We start from the raw sequence: 25184 nt of genomic DNA on the forward strand, positions 1-25184 counted from the left end.
TAGCAACCAATCAAATCCCCGCTTAGTTTCTTACTCCGTGGCCTGGCTCAGCCTCTGGCTGCTCATTGGTTCGGAGGAAGTCTTTGAAAGACGCGCGGAAGGCGGGCCCGGAAGAAAGTGGATTGATTGGCTGGAGGGCTCCGCCCCTTCGCCAGTTGGGGGCGTGGACCTGGCAAGGGGCGGGGCGAAGTGGTTTTCCACAAGTCCAGTGCTTTGGAGACTCTGGATCTACTTTCTGAATGATACCAGGGTAGGGAGATTTGTCGGCTTTCTTAAAGTTCTTTTTTAAATTATTTTAATTTTAAGGGCATGGTGATGAGAGCCCTGCATCGGAGGCGTCCGTGTGGAAACTCACTGCAGTCATACCTAGTTATGGAGAATACTAAACAAAGAGCTTAGGCATACTTGACATTGAATGTTCGTTACTATTCAATGTACACAAGTCAATGCATAGATCAGTCTTCCTGTTCACCAAATAACAATGTGCAAATATTGTATGAAAAGGAGAAAAAATAGTATTGGGCAGGTGTGCGTGTGTGTTTTCCTTGGCAGGCTTCTACACATCAGCCAATATAAAACTGTGCCTGCTACTTGAGGGCTAGGAACTGAACTCTGAGAGCAATATATGCCCTTTACTGCTGAATCTTCTCTCTGGGACTCCCTCTCATGCCACCCCACCCCACCCCACCCCATGTGCTTCCATTTTCAGTCTTCATTTACCTGGCTACGGGAAGAAGGTCACCTGGAGCAATAGTATCTCAGAATTTGAGGAAAAAAAAAAAGAAGTTTCTTCTGTTACCCTTACGTCAAAGTCATTGGGCACAGGGCTAGTAGGTAGGGAAAGAAGACAGCATGATTTGACCTAGAAATTGCATTAGTCATGGTCCTCCGGAGAAATAGAAGTGTGTGTGCGTAAAAGAAATGGTCTCCTTTGATTTTGGGATGCTGGTGAGTTCAAAATCCAATAAGAGGTTGACTCAGAAGATTATAGTTCAAGTTTAAAGGCAGAAAAAAACCTACCAACTTAAATGTAAATTATATCCCCTAATATTCAGAATAGTGTTTTTCTAAATATCTGAGCACCTGGCTTAGTTAGCCAGGTCAATGCATGTCTTAGTTAGGTTTCTCTTATTGTAAATGAAACACCGTGACAAAAGGCAAGTAGGGGAGGAAAGGGTTTATTCAGCTCACACGTCCCCATTGCTGTTTATCATTGAAGAAAGTCGGGACAGGGACCTGGAGGCAGGAGCTGATGCAGAGGCCATGGAGGATGCTGCTTACTGGCTTTCTTCCCATGGCTTGCTAGCCTGCTGTCTTATAAAAGGCAGGACCACTGCCAGGGATGGCACTGCCCACCATGGGCTGGCCCTCCTCCAGTGATCTCTAATTGAGAAAATGCCTTACAGCTGGATCTCATGGAGGCATTTCCTCAACGGAGGCGCCTTTCTCTGTGACAACTCCAGCCTGTGTCAAGGTGGCGCACACAGCAGGCAGCACAGTGGACAGGTGAACACGGAATCCCACTGGGACTTCCTGTAGTCAGTGAACACTTTCAGACTCATACTGTCTATATTGATTGCTTATTTCCAAAATCGGAGATTAAGTTAGAACAACAAAGCAAGAAATGCTACTTTACAGATATTCTCTTTTAATGTAAGTACCTCCTTGGTTAGCAATAGACATGGGGAACGAGTTACCACCCACTACAAAGTCACTATTGGACATAGAAGAATACATAAGAGCCTCAATGAGGGCATATAGTTCAAGTATCATCTAGTATTTAAGCTTCTACCTTCTGATATGTGACTAGGATAGTGGTCTCTTTAAGTATAATGACTTCACAAAGTTTTAAATAAGTTTTCGTATGTTTCACAGAATCGCAGAATGGCCTCATGAAACTGTGAAGTAGGGAAAGCATAGCTGTCAGGGCTCAGCTTTCTCAGAACATGTCTCCGGCCTCATCCTCTCAGAGGTTAGTCAGGCTGAAGTATCTGCCATACGACATTCACTCCCAGGACAGTGAGAGGTGAACAGAGCCAGGAAGTGGGTGGGATGTGGCGCACATGTGACAGCAGGTTACACACAGGGGTGATGAGAAACAGTGTCCCGTATATGATGTAAGGTGGGTGAGAGGCTCAGGGATGGGAGCACTGGAAATGTAGGCCGAGGAGCTGGCCCAGGGAAGCTGATACTGCAGCAAACACCATAGAACCACACCCTGCATCTGACCTCACTCGCTTACCAATAAGCATTTGTTACTGTGAGTCTGAAACATCCCTCAGAGAGCCATGTCCTGGATGCTTCAGCCCAACTGGTGACACTATTTTCGGAAGTTCTAGAAACTCAGAGGAGAGTGTACATGGAACTGTCTCCTTTTACTATGGATGTTGGTAAGTTCAAAATCCTCATTTGAGAGAGTAGGTCTCTAAGGGTGGGCATTGGGAATATATGACCCCTTTCAGTTACCAGTGCCCCGTCCAGCATCCTCTTCACCGTGGAGTGCATTGTTCTCCTTCTCCATGCCACTCAGGTGACACAAATGTCTGAAACAGTGGGCCAGAAGAAACCCCCCCTTAAGTGGCCTATTTCAGGTATTTTGTTCACTGCAAAGCAAAAGTAGCTAATACAACACATCTGTATAGGCTTTGGGAAATGAGTCCTCCTGAGTTTCTTTCCTTTTTAAAAAATGTATTTCTTCTTGGTGTGTGTGTGTGTGTGTGTGTGTGTGTGTGTGTGTGTATGAGTATGTGTGTGTGTGTGTGTGTGTGTGTATGAGTGTGTGTGTGTCTGTGTGTCTGTGTGTGTGTGTGTATGAGTGTGTGTGTGTGTGTGTATGAGTGTGTGTGTGTCTGTGTGTATGAGTGTGTGTGTGTGTGTGTCTGTGTGTGTGTGTATGAGTGTGTGTGTGTCTGTGTCTGTGTGTGTGTATGAGTGTGTGTGTGTGTATGAGTGTGTGCGTGCATGTTTGTGCACCATGTACATGCCTTGTGCTCATGAAGGGCAGATGTGGACTTTGAATCCACTGGACTTACAGGTAGTTGTGAGTTGTCCCATTGGATGCTGGGAAATGAGCACAGGTCTGTAAGAACAGCAAGAACAAAGGTCTGAGCCGCCTCTCCAGAGCCATAGGCTTGTTTTTATGCCGGTCACATCCTGAACTGGCCACTCTAACATCTACTGTATCCATGAACTGCGGGGAGCATGCGAAGGGGCTAATCTACACATCCCAAGCTGCAGGATCCCATGACCTGCGCAGGAGAGCCTTTGAATCATGGGTAAACCCTGCATCCAGCTTCTGCAGGCACGAGGGCACGAGCACAGTCCAGTTTGTCCTCGCTCTTGCCAATTGCAGAAGGGAACTCGAGTGTTGGTCCCATGGCAGGAAGGAACAGAGGGCTAGGGTAGAGGATATGCTGGCTGTGTTCTGCTTCCAGTGTTCTCTTTAGGGACAACCTCTCCCCACCCCCAAGTTGACACATTCTGCAAACTGTTACTGGAGCATAGTATACCAATTATTTAGATATTGGCTGTGGCTATGTTTGAGTCCAACAGGACAGTTGAGCAGTTACAGCAGAGATAGTATGCCTATCTTACGGTTGGGAACTGACTATCCCATAAGAGCCCCGGTGATGAAGGCTTGGTTCCCTAGCCTGTGGCCATACTGGGAGGTAGGGAGCCTGTGGGGGAGGGCATTAGCCCATTGCAAGTGTGCCCTTGAACTGGGTATTGTGACTTTGGCCTCTCCTCCTGTCCTCTCTTTATTTTTCTGCACGTACCCACCATGATGCCCAAGTACCTCCCTCCCATCTCCTTACACCCCTCCCCCCAAATAAAAGGACCAGGTGACCATGGAACTTTTTGAAACACTGAACCAAAATAGCTCTTCTTCTTTCAAGATGAATATCACAGGTGATTTTTTTTTTTCAGTTACATGAAGCTGATTAATACTGTGTCCCAAGTTCACAATCAACATTTTATAGAAAAGTTTGCCCAAGATTACATGGTCTAGAAAAGGATCACACGGTTCTTCATATAACACCACTTTGGGTCTCTGCTTAAATAAAGGTTCACTTAGACTTATTAGGCTACAGATGTCTTCTTGCTGCTTGTTTCATTATGGAAGGAAGGTGTCGAGGTCTCTGGCTGAGGCACCTGATTAAATGGCATCATAGTCACCAAATGTCTTTCTGATCCTGAGAATTTCCCTAGAGAGATAAAGCAGGTGATTGTTAACATCTCAACATGTGACCCACAGTTGTTATCAGAAGAATGTGTGGCCAAAGCAATGTGGAAGATCTTTGAAACCACCAGACAGAAAGGGGTTTTCGTATGTTGCTGAACTGAGGAGTATTTATAGAAAGGCCGATTCCTTATGATTGACAAGCCAGGTTTAGGGCCTTTTCCTCTAGTGACCATCAATGCACCAAGTGACATCTGCAGTGGACATCTTTTGTTTGGCCATTGCTTTAACCATGGGAGCTTGTCTCACTGGTGTGTTTTTAATGGTATTGTTTGGTACATTATATCTAGAGCAACCCATAAAGGCACCCACCCTATTCCTCTTGCCACAGTCTGGGATCCAGGGAAGATGTGACTCAAATAGGAGTGTGTTTTCTTCTCTTTGTGTTTTGGTTTGCCGGTGCTCTCATTTTCCTTCTGACCTCCTGTGATGGTTTGTATGTGCTCTGCTCAGGGAGTGGCACTATTAGAAGGTGTGGCCCTGCTGGAGTAGGTGTGTCACTGTGGGGGTAGGCTATGTGACCCTCGTCCTAGCTGCCTGGAAGCCAGTATTCTGCTAGCAGCCTTCAGATGAAGATGTAGAACTCTCATCTTCTTCTGCATTTAGATGCTGCCATGTTCCCACCTTGATGGTAATGGACTGAACCTCTGAAGCTGTGAGCCAGCCCCAATTAAATGTTGTCCTTATAAGACTTGCTTTGGTCATGGTGTTTCTTCTCAGCAATAAAACCCTAAGACACCTCCCAAAGGTTTTGATTTTCTGCAGAAAGATGAATTCCTAGACAAGTACCAGATACTAAAGTTAAACCAGGACCAGGTAAACCATTTAAATAATCCCATAACACCTAAAGAAATAGAAGCAGTCATCAAAAGCCTCCCAACCAAAAAAAGTCCAGGTCCAGATGGGTTCAGTGAAGAATTCTATCAGACATTTATTGACAACCCAATACCAATACTCTCCCAACTATTCTACAAAATAGAATCAGATGGAATACTACCTAACTCATTTTTTGAGGCCACAATAACCCTTGTTCCTAAACCACACAAAGACCCTACAAGGAAAGAGAATTTCAGACCAATCTCACTTATGGACATTGATGCAAAAATACTCAACAAAATCCTTGCAAACAGAATCCAAGAACACATCAAAACGATCATTCCTATGATCAAGTAGGCTTCATCCCTGGGATGCAGGGATGGTTTAATATACAGAAATCCATCAATGTAATCCACCATATAAACAAACTCAAGAAAAAACCACATGGTCATCTTCACTAGATGCTGAGAAAGCATTTGACAAAATTCAACACCCCTTCATGTTAAAAGTCTTGGAAAGAACAGGAATCCAAGGCCCATACCTAAACATAATAAAAGCAACGTACAGCAAACCAGCAGCCAACATCAAACTTAACGGTGAGAAACTTGAAGCAATCACACTAAAATCAGGGACTCGACAAGGCTGCCCACTCTCCCCCTACCTATTCAACATAGTACTGGAAGTCCTGATCGGAGCAATTAGACAGTAAAAGGGAATCAAAGGGATACAAATTGGAAAGGAAGAAGTAAAAACATCACTATTTGCAGATGACATGATAGTGTACTTGAGTGACCCCAAAAATTCCACCAGAGAACTACAGCTGATAAACAAGTTCAGCAAAGTGGCTGGATATAAAATTAACTCAAAAAAATCAGTAGCCTTTCTCTACTCGAAGGACAAACATGTGGAGAAAGAAATTAGGGAAAAGATACCCTTCACAATTGTCACAAACAATATGAAATACCTTGGCCTGACTCTTAACTATGCAAGTGAAGGACCTGTATGACAAGAACTTCAAATCTCTAAAGAAGGAAATTGAGGAAGATCTCAGAAAAAGAAAAGATCTCCCATGCTCATGGATTGGAAGGATCTACATTAAAAATGGCCATCTTACCAAAAGCAATCTACAGATTCAATGCAATCCCCATCAAAATTCCAATCCAATTCTTCATAGAGTTGGAAAGAGAAATGTGCAATTTCATCTGGAATAACAAAAGATCTAGAATATCAAAATCCATCCTCAACAACAAAACATCTTTGGGAATCACCATCCTTGACCTCAAGATATTTTACAAGGCAATTGTGTTAAAAATTGCATGGTACTGGTACAGAGATAGGCACGTGGATCAATGGAATAGAATAGAAGATCCAGAAATGAGCCCTCACATATATGGTCACTTGATTTTTGACAAAAGAGCTGTAAACATTCAATGGAAAAAGGACAGCCTCTTCAACAAACGATGTTGGTTCAACTGGCACTCAGCATGCAGAAGAATAAAAATAGGCCCTTTCTTATCTCCTTGTACAAAGCTCAAATGCAAGTGGATCAAATATCTCCACATTAAACCAGGTACACTGAAACTATTAGAAGAGAAAGTAGGGAAAACCTTAGAACACATAGGCACAGGAGAAAATTTCCTGAACAGAACACCAATGGCTCATGCTCTAAGGTCAAATATTGACAAATGGGACTTAATGAGATTGCAAAGTTTCTGTAAGGCTAAGAACACTGTAACGAAAACAAAACAGCAGCCAACAGATTGGGGAAAGATCTTTACCATCCCCACATCTGATAGAGGCCTAATATCCAAGGTATACAGAGAACTCAAGAAGTTAGACACCAGACAATCAAACAACCCTATTAAAAAATGGGGTACAGAGCTAAACAAAGAATTCTCAATTTAGGAATATGGAATGGCTGAGAAGCATCTAAGGAAGTGCTTGACATCATCAGCCATCAGGGAAATGCAAATCAAAACAACCCTGAGATTCTACCTCATACCAGTCAGAATGGCTAAGATCAAAAATTCAAATGACAGCAGATGCTGGCAAGGATGGGGAGAAAGAGGAACACTTCTCCACTGTTGGTGGGGTTGTAAACTGGTACAACCACTCTGGAAATCAGTCTGGTGGTTCCTCAGAAAAATGGACATAGTATTACCTGAAGACCCAGTTATTCCACTTCTGGGCATTTACCCCAGAGGCGCTCCAACATACAGCAAAGATACATGCACCACAATGTTCATAGCAGCCCTATTTATAATAGCCAGAAGCTGGAAAGAACCCAGATGTCCTTCAGTAGATGAATGGATACAAAAATTGTGGTACATTTACACAGTGGAGTACTACTCAGCTATCAGAAATAATAATCTTATGAAATTCTTAAGAAAATGAATGCATATCATCCTGAGTGAGATAACCCAGTTACAAAAGAACAGACATAATATGCAGTCACTGCTAATTGGATACTAACCCCAGAAAGCTCTGAACACCCCAGAAACAACTTACAGACTATATGAAGTTCAAGAAAAACAAAGGCCAAAAAAAATAAATAAAAAGAAAGAAAAAACATTATGCTTAATCTTTACACACCAAGAAAACTCTCTAATGCACATACAGCTCCCCTGCAGGTTGACAAGCAGTACTATCTGGGCTTCCCCAGCTCTGGGATTACAGGTGTGCACTGATGCCTGGCATTTTTACATGTGAATCTAAACACAGATCTTCATGCTTGCAAAGCATGCAGTTTGTAGATGGAGCCATAGCCACAACTCTTAGAATATGTTTCTAGGGGCTGGAGAGATAGCTTAGCAGTTTTGAACATTTACTATTAATGAAGAGGGACCTGGTTTGGTCCTAACACCTATATTGGGTAGCTCATGACTGCCTATAATTTTAATTCTAGGGGATCTGATGACACTCTGTGGGCACCTGCATGTTCATGATGCACATCAACTTATGTAGTCACACATGGATACAAATAAATCTTCAAAAAGAAAATGTTGCTAAAAACCATCATAAAATACCATGCACGGATATTTTCCTGCAAATATCATTGTAATGGATTTATTTTCGATATCCCTGCCTACTTTATAGACCAAAGGCCTAGTATTTGAAGTGAGAGACCCGGTAAGTGCCTCTTTTCCCAAGAAGGTTCAACGTCAGTGATGACCTTCCATTGCAACAGAACAAAACCGAGTTTCTGATTATCACAGGCTTGGGGTGAAATTCAAATGATGGTTCAGGAAATATTTGGCGAATTATTTCTCTATTTCAAGAGTCAAGGATCTTTGGTCAATTATTTCTTTATTTCTCCCTCTATTCCCCCCTGTGCCAGAGGTGTTTAATCTTCTGAAATTGTGACATGTTCTCACATTTGTTGGGCCACGCTCATACCTATCCTGGGAGGCCTGTGGTCCACAGACTATAGTTTGGACGTTCCTGAGCTGCAGCCCTCTCTACTCCGCAGAATCATTCAAGGACTACTCGTGGCTGGGCTCCTGTGCACCATGAGACACAAAAGCAAACCTCACCTCTCTTCTGGATCTCCTGCTGGCTGTTGCTGGAGTACTGTCCAGGATGGCTGACCAGCCCTGCAGCGGACTGGTACCTAACCACTTCTTCATAACCTCCCCATAATGCAGTGCCAACCATTCTTCTCTTTCTCTGGGGCAACTGCTGACCCAACCTTGCCTCTTCAAGATCTTTGGAAACTATGACACCTCTTTTAAATTCACTGACTTCTAAAATCTGTAGAACAGGGAACAGAGGATGCTGGGTGTGGCCAACCCAGATGGTACTGATTCTTCTACTTTGCCAAGTCTCACTGTCACAGAACTTGGTTTATATGCTTTCCTTTCCCTCAGGTACTTCCTGAGTCTAACAGTCCTAAGGATCACCCAAGCCGTGTCCACACCCAGAGTTTTCAGCCCTGCTCTCAAGCTGAGGGGCTCAGACCATCTGTTTGTGTCCAAGGTTAGTCCTGATTTACGGCTGCTGTGATGTGGTTCATTAATTCTCCTGCCCACTTTCAGAAGAATCCTTGTTGTGATAGTGAATTGTGGGTGTCATTCTTTCTCCAGCCATACTTTTCCTAACCTAGCTGGAAAGGGCTGAGAACTGGTCAGCACTAATTGTGGGATTACCCAGCATGCACTTCTTCCTACTTTTCCTTGCCTGATGTCTGCTGTGATGCTCTGACCCTGACTGAAGTCCTGGTGGCTTCTCCTCCTCTGTGCCTGAAACCTCTGTCATTAGGCCTCTTTCACCAGCTGTGGCCTGCCCACCACACTGCCTCCCCAGAGTGCTTTGCACTTAAGTCAAGCTGCACTTATGCCAAGGCTTTACCAGGAAAGTTGGGTGCTCTAGCAGAAGGGTCGAGGGCTTTGAAGCCAAAAGACCCAAATTCAAATTCTATCTCGGACATGTCACCTCAACCACCCAACACGGAATGGAATTATTACTTGGAATGGATATATTGACATGAGCTAGAGGAGTTCCTTGCTTGCTCAGGCTAGCTCAGTCTTTGGGAAAATCAGATTTCTGAACTATGTAACGTTAACTGTCAACTTGACGAGGCCTGGAAGAATTTCTCAATGAGCAATTATCTATATCTATGATGGTTTGGCCCATAGGCATGTCTGGGTTAGGGTTCTTTCTTAAATGTTAATTGTTTAGAAAACCCAGACAACTGTGGGATGCACCATTCCCTAGGCGTGGGCTCCTGAAGCGAGTAGGAGAGGAGAAAGCTACAGAGACCAAACAAGCCAGGGTGCATTTGTTTTTAACGCTTACTGCTTTCTCTGCTCTTCCCTGTGTGTATGATATGGGGAGCTGCCAGAGTTCCAGATTCCAAGCTTTTTTTTTAAGGGGGGAGTGTCAGGATATTTTATCAGACCATTAAAAATGAAACTAGAACATAGGCTATATATGATATAAAAGAAGCAGGGCGAGTCAGCTAGGACCAACAGAGATGATGCTCAACCTTCTCTCCACCCACTCCATTGCTCCAAGCGCAGACCATGCTCCAGGGAAAGCTGTCATCCTTGTGAAACAATCAAACAAACAAATAAACAATTTGGGGTGGGGGGGATGTGCCAGGAGCAGAGAGAGTCCCCTTCAGCAAGCCTTTCCTCGATTTAGATTCAAGGCACAGGAAAAGCATTATCTCAGCATTCCATACTGAGGTGAATTCAGAAGACACTGGGAACATGTGTATTATAAGCATCCATATTAATGACTTGGTATATAAAGCATGCTGGCAAGGCCGCAGAGATGATAGTTCTGTTCTTCCTTGGATGGAAGATGGTAGTGCAGAAATGTAAGATTTCAGTCAACATATCTCCCGTGTAGAAATCCCCAGCCTGGGACTCAAATCTGGTTAAGTGAGTCAGATCTGCATTTATTACCGTATATTGCTAATAGTTTTCAGCATTCAGAAGTAAGTGGTGTCTCTGTGGATCTGGCCGGTTCCCGGCAGTTATGCACTTGGCTGCTAGTATGATCCAGCCACCAAAATGCTGGATCATGAAATCCATGTCTGCGGCTTTCGATCTGGGCAGGGGGTGTCCCCCAACATGCTCCTTCCCGAGGTGGCCAAATCGTGCCTGCAGTTTACTTACATCTGCTTGTTCTGAAACTGGGCCAGAAGGGATACAGCTACATCCCTTTGCCCAGTCAGCTTCTGCAGTAAACATCTGGGGGTTGGTGGGGGCACAACTGTGTGCTGATTTCACAACCTCTGTCCGATACTTTGTTTTGTTTTTTGAAGTCATTTTATACAGAGTGCCTTCATCAGAAAAATTACATTCAAACATAACCTGCTTTACTCAAACATAAAACTAATTCCTCAGAGACCGCCAGGTCTACATCCCTGTGCAGATCTCAAGCAGAATGGGAGCATCCTTTGACTGACAGGTTGATGCAAATGAGCCTATCCCAGCCGTAGCTGCTTCATTTGTCCACTGGTCTTAATGCAGTCGGGAGAATCTGTCACTTAGCATAGGGTGCTGGTTAAAAAGTAACTAAGGAGAGTTTGCAGGAACCGCCTTGATACACATGCCGATGACTGGAGCATGCGCTCTTGATACACATGCCGATGACTGGAGCATGCGCTCTTGATACACATGCCGATGACTGGAGCATGCGCTCTGCTCCTCAAGACAGGGCTTGTGCTGCCTTATTTACATTTTACTTACAGAAGCCAGTGACTGGATGTGTCTGAGCGCAGCTGTACTGCACAGTCAGCACAGTTAACAGTATTTTCTTCATTTTTTTTCCTCTTCTATTTTTCTTTCTTTTTTTATTCAGTTTAGTCAGAGCCCTTGCCTAGCATGAATGAAGCCCCCGGTTTGGTGTTTTTTTTTTTTTTTTTTTTTTTTTTTTTTCATGGCCGAACAAACCAAGTTAGCAAGCAAAAACCTCAAACATTTAAACACACAGTCAAGCACCTTTCTCTCAGTAGAGCTGGGGGGAAGTACCTTAGCCGAGGCTATGCACTCACTGACTATTTTAGCTGAGGCTATGCACTCACAGGTCGATCTCATGTTGACTCTAGAAACAGCCCCTTCCTCTCCTCCGCATTTTCAGGTGGTATCCTGGCCTGACTGAGTCTGGGGTAGGGCAGAGCCCCAGCAACGCTCACCTCATTTCCTTTAGTTCACGTGGGGGGTACTTTTTATACACGACCAGAGTTATTGGCTTCTGGGGAATCTTTGGACATCAGCCACTCTCCTCAGCTGCCCTGTCTTCACTGGGACTTTGTAGAGTCAGACAGACAGACAGATGAGGGTACAACACCAGCCTCCTCACACCCAATGTCACACTCTGTCAAAGTTTCCCGTGGGCAGATCTACATTCTGCCCGCCTTCTTGTTTGTGAAATCTACCGAGAAAAATAAATTCTTTGAGAAGGAAAGACAAGAGCAGAGAATAAGAAATGTGTCTCTTTTTAAAAATAAGAACCCGATCTTTTTTTTTATCAGAGTCGGATTCAGGGTGGAAGCTGAGAAAACTCACTTCAGACACGTAGCTTAAAAATGGAAGCTTTGTTTCTGAGCACCCGGTGGGGGGGGGGGGCGGTCAGTTCGGGATGTGAACCGAGTCCTCAAAGAGAGATTGTACATTTTTAAAGGATGGGAACGCAGACCGGGTGTAGCTGGGGAAAGCTGCAGTGCTATCCAGTTTTATTTTGACTTTATGGGGTAAGTAAGGGAGTACCTGTTAGAGACTGGGCTGGTTCCGGGGCACCTGACTTCAAGGTCCATAATTAATTCTCCTAGATGTTAGGTCCGGAGCTCGGGGACGAGGGGACAGGAGAGAGCAGGTCAATGCATGTAGTTAATTAGGGCAGAACAGGCAGCTGGTTATATATGATTATAACCTACTCAGCTTGCTTTAGATGACAGCACTTCCTATGTTCTTTACCTATGTTAGTGGACAGTTAAGAAAACATTTGGAGAAGCGAGGTAGGTGTTCATTCCTTGGCCTGGGAAAGTGAACTTGTTTGACCCTGCCAGCAAGATGGAGACATTGTCCTTGAGATGTCTGGACCCAGATAACTGTTTGCAACAGAAGCTGTTGGGAAGTCCCCACCTCCCCCAGGGAAAGATTAAATGGAGTCTGAAAAGGAAAGAGTGGTGCTCAGAGTAAGTTTCTTTTACTTGTTCCCAACACAAACTAGACTTTTCTTAAGATAAGAACACAAAAACAACATAAGGAATAAGGCTCATGTGGTTCCCAGGTCCAGGGGGGACAGAGTCCATCATGGTGGGAAGGCATAGCAGCAGAAATCTGAGGCTGGCCTGGTATCAGGAGGCAGAGAGCTCACATGTCATCCACACACAGGAAGCAGAAGGAAGGAACAGGAAGTTGGGAGGGGATACACACTCAAACTAACACAGTGATGAATTTCCTTTACCAGGGTTCAAGCTCAGCCGTTCTCGACCTGCTGAGGTCAAAGGTCATGACCCCTTTGGGGTCAAACAATTCTTTCACAAGAGTGGCCTATGAGATATTCACACTATGATTCATAACAGTAGCAACATTATAGTTGTGAAGTAGTAAAGAAATAACTTTCTGGTTGGGGGTCAGAACATGAGGAACTGTATTAAAGGGCTGCAGTGTCGGAAGGTTGGGAACCACTGATCTAACTCCTAAAGGTTCCATAAACTCCCCAAACTTCAAATGTTTGGGGGCTGGAGAGATGGCTCAGCGGTTGAGAGAGCGCTCTGCTCTTCCAGAGGTCTTGAGTTCAAATCCTAGCAACCATATATAATAAGATTTGGTGCCCTCTTCTGGTGTGCAGACATACATGCAGGCAGGACACGGTACATAATAAACAGATAAACCAGTCTTAAGAAGAGAAGTTCAAATGTGTGAATGGGGAGTATTTCTCACTCACTCAAACCACTGTCTTCCAGGAAGCACAGTACATTTGGATCCCTTTCAGTCCCTGTAGAAGGGAAGAGAATGTTCAATTCCATGAATCATCAGGGCATTTGCTGAGCTTATTTCTTAGGTGCCTTACTGAACTAAGGTATAAGGAATCATGAGGAGACAACTCATCCAACTGCTTGCTTTGTGTCTTTGTTGGTGTTTGTCCACTTGATAGAAGCTGTAGTCATATGGGAAGAGGAACCTCATCCGGGAGAGTATCTCTATTAGATCGTCCATGGGCAAGTCTGTGGGGACAGTTTTCTTGACTGATGACTGGTATGGGAGGGCCAAGCTCAATGTGGGAAGTACCACCTCTGAGCTGGTGGCCCTAGGTGGCCCTGTGTAGCCCTGGCAGGCTGAGCAAGTCAGTAAGCAGCTCTCCTCATGGTCCCTGCTTCACTTCCTGCCCCTAGATTCCTGTCTTGACTTCTCTCTGTGATGAACTAAAAACTATAAGCTGAAATAAATATTTTCCCCCCTAAGTTGCTTTTGGTCATGTGTTTTATCACAGAAAGAGAAAGAAAACAGATTTAGTGTAAATCTAGGGACTTGAGTTTGATCCCCTTGGGGACATACACTTGTGATTCCAGAGCTGGGAAGGGGAGACAGGTAGATCCCTGGGGTGCACTGACCAGCCAGTTTAGCCTACTTATTGAGTTCCAGGCCAATGAGAGACCTGGTCTCCAAAAATCAACCAAACCAACCAACCACCCAGACAAACAAAGTAAGTTGAGATGATATCAGAAGCTGGGTTGTCCTCTGCTGCTTCACCCTCCGAAACAGAGAGAGAGAGAGAGAGAGAGAGAGAGAGAGAGAGAGAGAGAGAGAGAGAGAGAGAGCAGTCTGACTGTTCTTAGTGTACTGTGGCTTCAGTGGCTCATCAGTTGGTAGTGAGTGCCCTCTCTATCTCTAGCTTCTGGCTTCCGAGTCTCTCGCTTGCATTTTTGCAGCTGTGGAACAGTAAGAATCAGCATGTTCAAGATGGGAATTCTGGCCTCATTCTCAGATCGGCTTTTCTTTCTCATCATAGGTCTGCCCTTGAGTTATCCGCCATCACTGGTGTGTGTAATTTGGTGTCTGACTGTGTGCTGTCTCTGTCTGACTGTGTGCTGCCTCTTTGACTGCCTTAACCTCACATATCATAGCTTCCTTCCTTTTCTCCGTCTCCATGGCAACCCTGTTCTGTTTAGAATGCCCCTGCTCCTCCCTACAGCTTTTACTCCACTTATAACCATCTCCTAAACATTTGCCAGGCACTTTGAAATACTGGCAAAGACCTTCCCTCACGAAGGCATCTCCTGACATCCCTTCATGGCACTTTAGGGGGAATAGTTCCTTCACACTCGAAGCCATGGATCTTTCCAAATACTATTTGTTTCCATTATGGAATCCTAGACTCTAAGCTCTGAGAAGGCATATTCCATGATATATTTGTCAGTGTATCTTCTTGTGTCCACAGTATGGCAATAGGAACACAGTAGAAACTCAGTTTGTCAAGTAAACAAACTCGACATTCTAAGATTAAACCCTCAATTTTTTATAAAATGCTCCCAGGACAGCTGTTGCTCCAGAGGTGAAAACAATATTAGGCCGAGTGTGGTGGTGCATACTTTTCATTCTAGCAAATCGAGAGACACAGGCAGGAGGATCTCTGAGTTCGAGGCCAGCCTGGTCTATAGAGTGAGTTCTAGGACAATTAGGGCTACAACAAGAAATCCTGTCTCAAAAAACCAAACCAAACCAAATACACAAAAGCAATGTTACTTCAACAGCATCATGGATACTGATGTCTCTTGGAAATCACCCAAAGCTGGTGCCCGGTATCCATGCTTCTGCGTCGCTCCCTCTCCTAGGATCCAGGCTGGCCCACTGAGGTTTATATAAATACTTTACATATGTGTTTATGTCTATGTTAGCACATAGCATGTGTGCGGTCATCTTCAGAGATTTCACTTACAGCCAATTGTGAGCCGGATGAGGGTGCTGGGAACTGAGCCCAGGTCCTCTCTGGGATTACTGCAAGCACTCTTAACTCCTGAGCCATCTTCCCAGTGCAGCTTTTAACCAACAGCTTAGGGGTGGGTAGGGCGGGGGGGGGGGAGATGGGATGGGATGATTTCTAAGCAGGGGTCCTCAGAGATCACAGAACTTCTGCTAGAATTTCTTGGACTGCTTGCTCCAGGGACAGCGCACCCCCCCTCCCCCGCCGGGTACTTAGCAATGAATAGTGGTCCTTAGGTTTTAGGAAGAGGCCAGGTGTGGGCCACATACAAACCTCTGCTGGCCTGGCTTTTAGCCAACAGCCCTGGCAGGTGTGAGGAGTGAGACTGAACAGCCAGCGCACCCCATGATGTTCCCTAATGGGAACTGTCCAGCTGAGTCCGTCCAGCCCACAGGACTGTGGGGAATAACAGTAAAATAGTATTTCAAGCCAAGAAGCTTCACAGCATTTGTCAAGCATCACCAGATAGCCAGAGCACCTCTGAAGTGAGAAAACCAAAGTAAAACAAAACAAACAAAAAGGTTATTGCCAAGAATACTTTGAATTCTTGTATAATCAACCTTGGGAATGCTGGCTGCTTGAATGTAAGCAGTGGGGACTGCTTCTCAAACTCCCACTTTTTAAAGCTATATACTACTGATGCTTTTATATGTTTATGTTAAAAAATCTTTAGGACCTCTTATACACGTCAAATTCTCACGTGGTGAACAGCGAACACGGAGTGGGAAAGGACAGTGTGAACTCCTTTCAGCTGTAGCCACTGTGGTTTGACTTCATTAGAATAAAATTTCAGAATAGATTTGTTTTGGTCTGTCCTATGAAATAGCCATGGTCCAGGAAATGTTCCGCAGCATGTTTAGTTAAAACCGTGCTAGCTTGGTTCTGTCAACATGACACACGCTAGGGCCGTTTGGGAAGAGAGAACCTCAGCTGAGAAAATGCCTCCGTCTGACTGACTTATGGGTAAACCTGTGCTGCATTTTTTGTGATGGATTATCAATGTGTAGGACCCAGTTCAATTCGAGGTGCTATTCCTGCAGCTGTCACCCTGTAAGAAAGCCGGCTGAGCAAGCCAGGTACCTGCACAGCCTCTCTTCAGCACACCTGCACGGCCTCTCTTCAGCACACCTGCACGGCCTCTCTTCAGCACACCTGCATGGCCTCTCTTCAACACACCTGCATGGCCTCTCTTCAGGACACCTGCATGGCCTCTCTTCAGGACACCTGCACGGCCTCTCTTCAGCACACCTGCACGGCCTCTCTTCAGGACACCTGCAGGGCCTCTCTTCAGGACATCTGCACGGCCTCTCTTCAGGGCTTGCTTCCAGGCTCCTGCCTTGAGCTCTTGCCCTGATGTTCCTCTTCCCTAAGTTGCTTTTGGTCATGATGTTTTATTCCAGGAATAGGAACCCTGACTAAGGCAGTAGCACTGATTTTGTTTCTGTTGGGTACTTTTTGGCTTGTACAGTCAGTTGTAATTATGTGCAGGTAATTAAAAAAAAAAACAAAAAACAAAAACAAAAAAAAAAAAAACCATGCTTATTTGTAAATCACTACACAGGTTTGGGCTTCTGCAGACAGCGATTACAGACACAGACAAGCAAACGGCAGTTCCGTCACCCCTTCAGAATATTTTTTTCTTCCCTTTGTATAAACATCATGCATTTCTCCATCTTAAGCACTCTTGGGTCTTTTTTTTAAATTAAAAATTAAATTAAATATTTTTAAAATTTGTAAAGAACTCATCATGTTCAGGCAAATAGTTTAGTGGTATTTAGTTCCCTCTCTCTGGTGCCAGCATCTTCTTACTGCTCCAGTGCAAAACTCCTGGCAGTGTTCTTGCCTATCCCTGTTCCCATAATCCTTTGCAACTACCGGTCGGTCTGTATCCTGACTGTGTTGAAGTTCACAGAGGTGGTGTAACTCAGCATTTCATTCTTCTTCACAGCTGAATAGTACATTGATAGGATCTGGGCTTCTGATCCTTTGGTTTGATAAGGGCTCCATGCCTGTGAAGTTCTATCCTCTGTACACTGAACACATCAAAGTTTTCTTCTTTGTTCCTGGAACGTGTGGATACCGTGGATGCTCCGATCACTTGCTAAGCTTTTTCTTCCTATGTTTCAGTGGTGCCATGTCTTGGAGTAATAATTTGTATGTCCACAACTCCTTTATGCTCTTTTGGATTTCCTCATTTTTGCATAGAAGTCTTCCTTTAAGAACAATACCTAGGAAGAGCTGACCATTGCTTTAAGAAGAGGTTGCTATGAAAGGAGTGAACACCAGTATCTAACTCCTGACTTGAAGTTCAAAAGATGATCTAGGTCACATGACCTAGATTGTGAAGAAACTTAAGAATTCCTAAGTACCCTTAACCCCACTGTCCCAACGGGCCACAGAAGAGGAAAGAATAAAACCATGGGGTAGAAGCCAAGATACCTTAAAGCAAGCACCTCTGAGACCTTCTGCTTCCTCCTGAAGCCTGTGTGAGAGGAGGGGCAGTGCTGGGTGTGAGGATGCTTGTGGAAGGGGCAGAGGTAGAGAATAGGGGAGGGAAGTGGGAGGGAACTTGTGACTATGAGAAGGTTTGACCTGGATCTACCTTCCTTTACCAAAAAATGCCTCTGAAGAAGTGTAGTGGAACAGGTCAGTACTGCAAGGTCCCCAGGTCAGCACTGCAAGGCCCCCAGGTCAGCACAGCCGGGCCCCCAGGTCAGCACTTGGAGTCCTGATACCACACATCACTTCAGAGTGGATACTTTCTTGTCCAGAGGAAGGGCTTGTGAAGTAGCCAATAGGAGCACAAGAGCAAGTGAGCATGAAGGGGCTTCATAATCGGAGGCGTGTGGTGAGCTCGAGTGCACTTTGTGACAAAGGCAGATGTGGGTTCAGCCTCTCAGCTGAAGCTCCCACCGGAAGTCATTAGGCTGAGGGTGACATCAGGTACTGTGTGAAAACACTTTGTTCAGCTCAATGTCTTAGTATTTAAAAGATGTATTAGTTAATTTGATAGTGGCATGTTGGTACAGATTGCTAGGAATTGATAACTAAACCAGTGATTTTTCTCATTTCCACATCTTTACTCTGGCTTATGACCCACCATTAGGCATCCCTGGCTTTGACCTGAGAATTGGCCTCCTTTCTGGTCATGTACTGTAACCTTTCTCCTGACTACTCTAGTCCTGTGAGCTTCCACATTTCCAGACACCATTCTGTGCTCCTTACGCAGAAGTTCATAGTTCTGGGAAGGGAGCCGAATGCGTGCTTCTCCAGTACCAAGACTGATTAAAGCAGAACCCACACCAAGTGTGCTCCACAGAAGCACACGTCACGTCAGAGGTCAGGAAAGCCTCCTCTCCTGTCACCGTGCCTTCTCTGGGAGACACGCAGGCACATGGAGTCCGGAATGTCCCATGGAGATGACCTCTCATTGGTTTTGGGGTGCTAAATTTTAGTTCTCAGATGTTAAACTTCCTGTTATAAGGTAGAAATGTCTCTTATTACAAAATAAGTGTTTTTTTTGGATGTGAAATCTGTCTGTGGCTATATTGCAGTGAAGTAGTTGCAACCCTTTTCATTTGGGGCACAAATGCATCCTACACTGTGCCAGAACCCATATCTTCTTTGGAAGATGAGCTGGCACCAGCCAGCCAGCCAGCCAGCCAGCCAGCCAGCCAGCCAGCCAGCCAGCCAGCCAATAGGGGGTGCTGCAGGCTTCTTCAGTTCAGACAGAACAAACCTGAGGACACCACAGCAGGCTAGCACTGGGAAAAGTGAATCTGGTAATGTATTTACTTAGTTCCTTTCCCTGCAATGTTGGGGACTGAGCCTAGGGCATGGGCCACATGCTAGGCAAGTGTTTTACTATTGAGATATATCTCAGCATGGCTTCTTCTTCCTTCCTCTACTGTCATGTGCCCACCACCACCCCCTGAGTCCCCATCTCCATTTTAAGCAGGGTCTTTCTAGGTTGCCCAGGCTAGCAACATATCAAGGCTGAAATTGCAATCCCCATCTCAGCCCCTTAAGTGTTAGACACACACGTGACACACTCACAGTATTGTCCCCCACCCCAGTGCTGAGAATGGAACCCAGGGTCTCACTGAACCACATTCCCATCCTCCCATTCTGGTGACTTATCTTGAAGCATTGTATTAGCAAACTTCTACAGAATAGTCACCTTTTCTTTTAAATTGTGTGAAAACCCGCACTAGGCTGAAATTGAAATACAGTCTACAAATAGCCCAGCCTCACCAGAGCATTAGAACCAAAGAAAGAAGACAGTGGTAGCCATAGTCTCTCCCTTTGCTTTCCAGTCTTTCACTGAGTCCAGAAAGCCAGCGTGAGGCAGGTCCCCTCCCTTGGTTTGCTCTGCTGTGGAGCTCACACTGGAATGCTTGAATGGTGAAGCCAGCATGGAGCAGTCCAGTGGATGGGAACTCCAGCAGCTGTGTGAATTACTGCTTCATTCCTGGCTGAGGAGGCAGGAGGCAAGATGAGGGAGAGTGAAAAAGCCCATGGGCTCACACGTGGATGGAGGGAAACAAAACAAGCACAGAAGGATGAAGCCGGCAGGGATGCTGGACGGAATTCTGATTAGTCCCTAGATTTGGGTTTGTGATGGCTGTCAATCAGAGAACACGCAATGGCAGGGTGGACTCCACCCCACACCCCAAACCCCCAACCCCTGTGGTTCTCAGAGATACTTTCCCATTTTGGTACTTAAGGTGGCCTGAATCTTTTAAAGGAGTGGCTTCCACTGCAAACGACTATGTCATCTTTAGAGAGGCAGCATATCCTCCCTTTCTTTTTCTTTCCCAAATAGATTCCCCTTCCCAAGATGCTGAGGACAAGGAAGCTGCACACTCTGTGCGCTGCTTAGGCACTTGTCTCTGTCGACCTTTTGTTTTGAATCTTCATTTCTGGGGCATTAAAACAACAACAACAACAACAACAACAACAACAACAACCTCTTGCAGCATAGTTTCATGTTTGCACCCATCTCCTCTCCCCCCTCTCCGCCTAAGTCCACCCCCCAAATATCATTACTTCTACAAATGTACTCATACTGTGGCTACTGGCTAGTGTCCTGGTCCTCACCTGGTCTCATACCATTGCCACAGGGGGCCAAGAAGCCTCGTATCTCTCTGTTGTTCGTTTAGGTAACACATTCTTGCATTTCTAAACGAATGTGTAGCTTGCCAAACATGAGATGACCATCCTGCCACATGCCGTCTCTTAACAGTTACGTTGAAAGGTAGAATATTCGTTTCACTCTCTTCTCATTCTCTTCCTCCTTTCAGCCTACAGAGGGAGATATTGCCCAAGAGGGGAGATGTTGCACAATTGCACAAAAGGCTTTTAATTTTTCTTCCTTTATATATCCCTCCAGGTTCCAGGAACACAGAAGAACTGGCTTGCCATGGTGGAATGCGAATGACGGACATTTGTCAGTCAAACCATTAATAAATCCAGTTCCTGGTTTGGTTTAATAGTAGGCTGCAATCTAGACATTGACCTTTAGAGGGCGCTCCTGCCTTACTAATAGCATGGCCGCTGGCTCTAGACAAGGAGCCGAATACCTTTTTACTGCTCTGCAGTTAGGAGATAGGGTACCCTCTTACAGACAGACAAGAAACTCATTGTTGCAGATTATTTGTATCCCAGTAACAAAGTTATCTTGTAATTTGTAACCTTTGGTTACAGCTCCATTCAAAGTGGGAGAACTGAGCTGCTAGAATGCTCTCAGGTAGCAAAGTCCTTGGTAGCAATGACTTGCATGCTGGGAGCTGCAAGGGGTCATTCAAAAATGGCAGAAGGAAGCAGCCATTCCTTCCCCTAAGAGCCCCCATTTAGGTTGTATTTCCCCCTTCTCTTAGGGGATTTACTTTCTTCCTCCACTTTAACCCCCCCCACTTCCTGTTGGAAATAAATGAGGAACAGCAAATCCACCCTTCCCAGTACTTGATCCTCATTCTTTTCAGTTCCCTTGCACACCTTCCTGAGCTGGCTGGATCCCTCTGCTTCCTTAGTCTTCAGTTTCATAGAAGCTGCTCAAAAGAGCTTTTCTCTCTCTCTCTCTCTCTCTCTCTCTCTCTCTCTCTCTCTCTCTCTCTCCTTTTTGTCTATTCAATCTGAATAGGTTTCTTCACAGCCAGACACTTTTAATTTAAAAAATCAAATTATGGTATAATTTCACAAATCATGAAACCCACTATTTAAGAATGTCTAACTTAATTAGCATATTGACAGTATTGTAAACCATCATCAAGCCTCTGAAGTAACCCCATGACATTTAGAAGTCGCTCTTGGGTGGTAGGATGACCAGTGAAGAGAATTACCACCAGGCCTGTTGGCATCTGGGACACACAGTAGGAGAGAGCGTGGACTTCTGCAGGCTTTGCTCTCTCCTGCACGTGTGCACAGGAACGTGCAGAGATCCATTCCCTCCACCTTAGAAATAAGTGAATGTAAAAACTGTCATTCTTCTCAGCCTGGCATCCCGTTACATCCTGTCTCTGTGTCTACCTGCTTCCTGCCATTCATTCCCTCCTCTCTTTAACTCTCTTTAACAAAGTTTGCTCTTTTTTTCTGGCAGGGCATTTATGTATCACTTTTTCTCCAGTTCCACAAATAACCAGAGGAGCTCCCTCACAGCCTGCCTGGCAATAAAATGCCCGGGCCTTGTGACATAAGGAACTAATCAGTGAAGGACGTGACCACTGGTAAGCTACTGTAGAAGAGACCAGTCTGTAGGTGACGCCTGAACCCTGCTTCAGGCCATCAAACGAACGTCTTCCTAGCCACCCCACTGCCTGGGTCTCATGTCTTCCCCAAGATGGCTTTACAACCCACAGAGTCTAAGTGCAAAGTGATGTCCACGTTTCTAGAAGACTTTTTACAGGCTGGATTATGATGTAGCAGGAAAAACAGGATTCTCAGAGAAGCCTCACCTTCAGGTACAACGTGAGCCTCACTTGCCTCTCTTCAGGGTCTGATGGTCTCTATGGTGATGTCCTTCTTTACAGCCGTCAAATGCAGTGGGGTGGTTCGTTTGACTCAGCGGTTTGACTGGAATGCTGACAGACCTGCCTCCTCTCAGACTCAGTCACACACGAGCACAAAGCCACGATGCAATCTTGACACGTGACATCTGCTATCCCATTGTCGCTCCTGCTAAAATGGCTCACAATGGCATCATAAACAAAGAAGCATGTTCTACCCTCACAGCTGTTGTGCACTGTCTACCAGAATTCCAGATGTTTCTGGGTTTAAAGACTTGGCCTCTGGGTGGCACTAGTAGGTGTGGGACCTTCAGGAACAAGTCCTTAAGCCCTTGGTGGCAGTGACTTGCATGCTGGGACAAGGGGTTATTTAAAAACAGGGAAGGAAGTAGGCATTCCTTTCCCTAAGAGCCTCCATTGAGAATGTTTTTCCTGCTTCTTCTGTACCAGGTCCTAGTGGCTGGAATTTTGTCCTATACTTTAACCTTTCTCAATGAGGCTGTATTTCTGAAGATAATATAGACCCCTGGCTGGGCTTAAAAAAGTTATCCTATCCTCCCACCCCCGTGTGTGTGTGTGTGTGTGTGTGTGTGTGTGTGTGTGTGTGTGTGTGTGTACACATGAAAGTCAGAAGACAACCTGCAGGGGTCAAACTTGGGTTGTCAGGCTTAAGGCCAAGGCCCTTACCCACTGACTGGACTCCTTCCGTGGCCGGAGCTCATACAAGCTGTTTGCTTGACCACGCTCCTGCCATAATGCGTTGTTCTTTCAAGATGCCCAAAACAATGAAGTCACTTGATTTTAATGAATAAACCAGCAAAAATGCCATTTTTGTTAAACATGGTAAGAGACCATCAGGGAGGTAGACCATCTTGGAGGCAGATGACTGGGTGATGTCGGTAAGAATCTCTATCTGATTGTACCGTTGTGCTTCCAGAGCAAGTGGCTTTGGAAGGAGGTTGATCCCAGAATAGGGTCTTCACAGCTGAGGCACATGTTTTAATCAAGCTTCAACAGGGTCATAACTGGGAGAACATACGCAGAGGCAAATGGAGATGAATTCTAAGAAATCGGCCCACGTATCATGGAGGCTGGGACATCCACACTTTCTGAGTTGTCCCACTGGAGAAGCAGGGAAGAGCCAGGGTTGTTACTCACTCACATCTGAAGAACTTCGGATGCAGAGTTCCCTCCAGTTAAGAGAGGCCAGCCTTTTGTTCTATATAGACTTTCCATTGATTGGGCAAGGCCCACTTAGATCACAGAAGCCCACTGGCTTGATTCAAACTCCACAACTTTGAATCAGGTTTCCTTCCTGAATGTCTTCAGACCTGTAAATGTGTTTGACTATGGTTTTGTGGCCCAGACAAGAAGAATTCAAATTAACCATCGAAGTTAGTACCCAGGACCTGGGCTGGGAGGCTGGGAAGACAGTATTGTTGGGTAAGTGTCAGAGACCCCTACCCCTAGCTCTTGGGGCCCAGCTTGTATCTCCCACCAAGTGCTACTGAAGGCTTGCTGTGGAGGGCTTGCTGGGAAGACTCCTCGAGGTTCACCTAGAAAAGGACTTTCCGGACACCCGTCTTTTAGGACGGTGAGTCTGAGAATGGTTGGTTTCCCCACTTTCTATCTGGCTGGCAGAGGACTAGACCACCATCCACCCAAAGAAAGACAGCTGCTGCTGTCAGTCCCTGGCCATTTCTTCCCTTACATTCTTGACGTTGAATACTTACTGAGGTCAGGCTCTATGTACTGAGGACATGTCAGCCAGCAAATAGCCAAGGGAAGAAATCTACTTCCAAACAGAGAAGATGAAGGGAGCGAGACAGAGACAGCAGAGCAGAGGGTGTTACATGTGGAAGGGAACAGGAACGGAAATGGGAGCTGTTGTGGTAAGCTGTGCATGGGGTGCTGGTGGGTTATGTCATGAAGCAACGTGGCCAGAAAAGCTTCCCAGTAAATCAAAGTCTGAAGGCCTCAGATACCAGTGAGTTCCAGGCAGAGGGACAGGAACTGCTAGTCCCAGCCAGGGTACCTGAGTCTGACAGGAAGAGACCCTGTGGGAGGTGCAGTGAGAGGAGCCACAGGAGGGGAGGGAGTGGCGGATAGGCCCAAATGCACGTGAGGGCCCAGGCCTACTGTGAGAGGCTTGGAGCCACGCCACTGGAGGGTTTGTGGAGAGCAGTGATGAGATCTGACCGCTCTGCCGGGAACAGACTGTGTGGAGAGGAGGAGGCAGAAGCAGACACACAAACACAGCAGCACGGGAGACAGCAGTGAGGGTAAATGGGCCCAGCACAGTGGCCGGGATCCCAGCATCTGCTAGAAGGCCGGCTCTGAAGGCTGTGAGACAGGATTTGCTGCGTGCACGGTGAACTATATGAAGTTCATATGTGTGCATGTGTGTGCGTGCATGTGCTGGTTGAAGGTGTGGGGTGTGTGTTGTGAGGGTAACATTCGGAGGCCAGTCTAGCCCTCTCCTGCACGATTTTGATGGTTTTAGGACTGTTGTCCTCAATGGAGCTGTTTGAGGACTAGGTATCCTGGAGCTGTTTAGGATGTGTTTCTGTGGAGTCTTTTTCTCTTTGTCTCTTTTCCTTGTTATGATTTGGATTATCTTGTAAAGAGTTATCATTTATTTTTAATTACGTATATGTGTGTGTGGATATGTGCATGAGAGGCCAGTT

At 45.5% G+C, this 25184-nt stretch overlaps 1 protein-coding gene across 1 annotated transcript in view; it reads right to left on the bottom strand.

The window, feature by feature from the left end:
• The window catches only part of CDKN3 (cyclin dependent kinase inhibitor 3), a gene marked incomplete at both ends in the record, with an annotated part of 42372 nt that overhangs the window by 10408 nt on the left and 6780 nt on the right, over positions 1-25184 (bottom strand). The window lies entirely within an intron of this gene.

The sequence above is a fragment of the Micromys minutus genome, assembly GCF_963924665.1.
Source record: "Micromys minutus genome assembly, chromosome: 5".
Classification (NCBI taxonomy): Eukaryota; Metazoa; Chordata; class Mammalia; order Rodentia; family Muridae; genus Micromys; species Micromys minutus.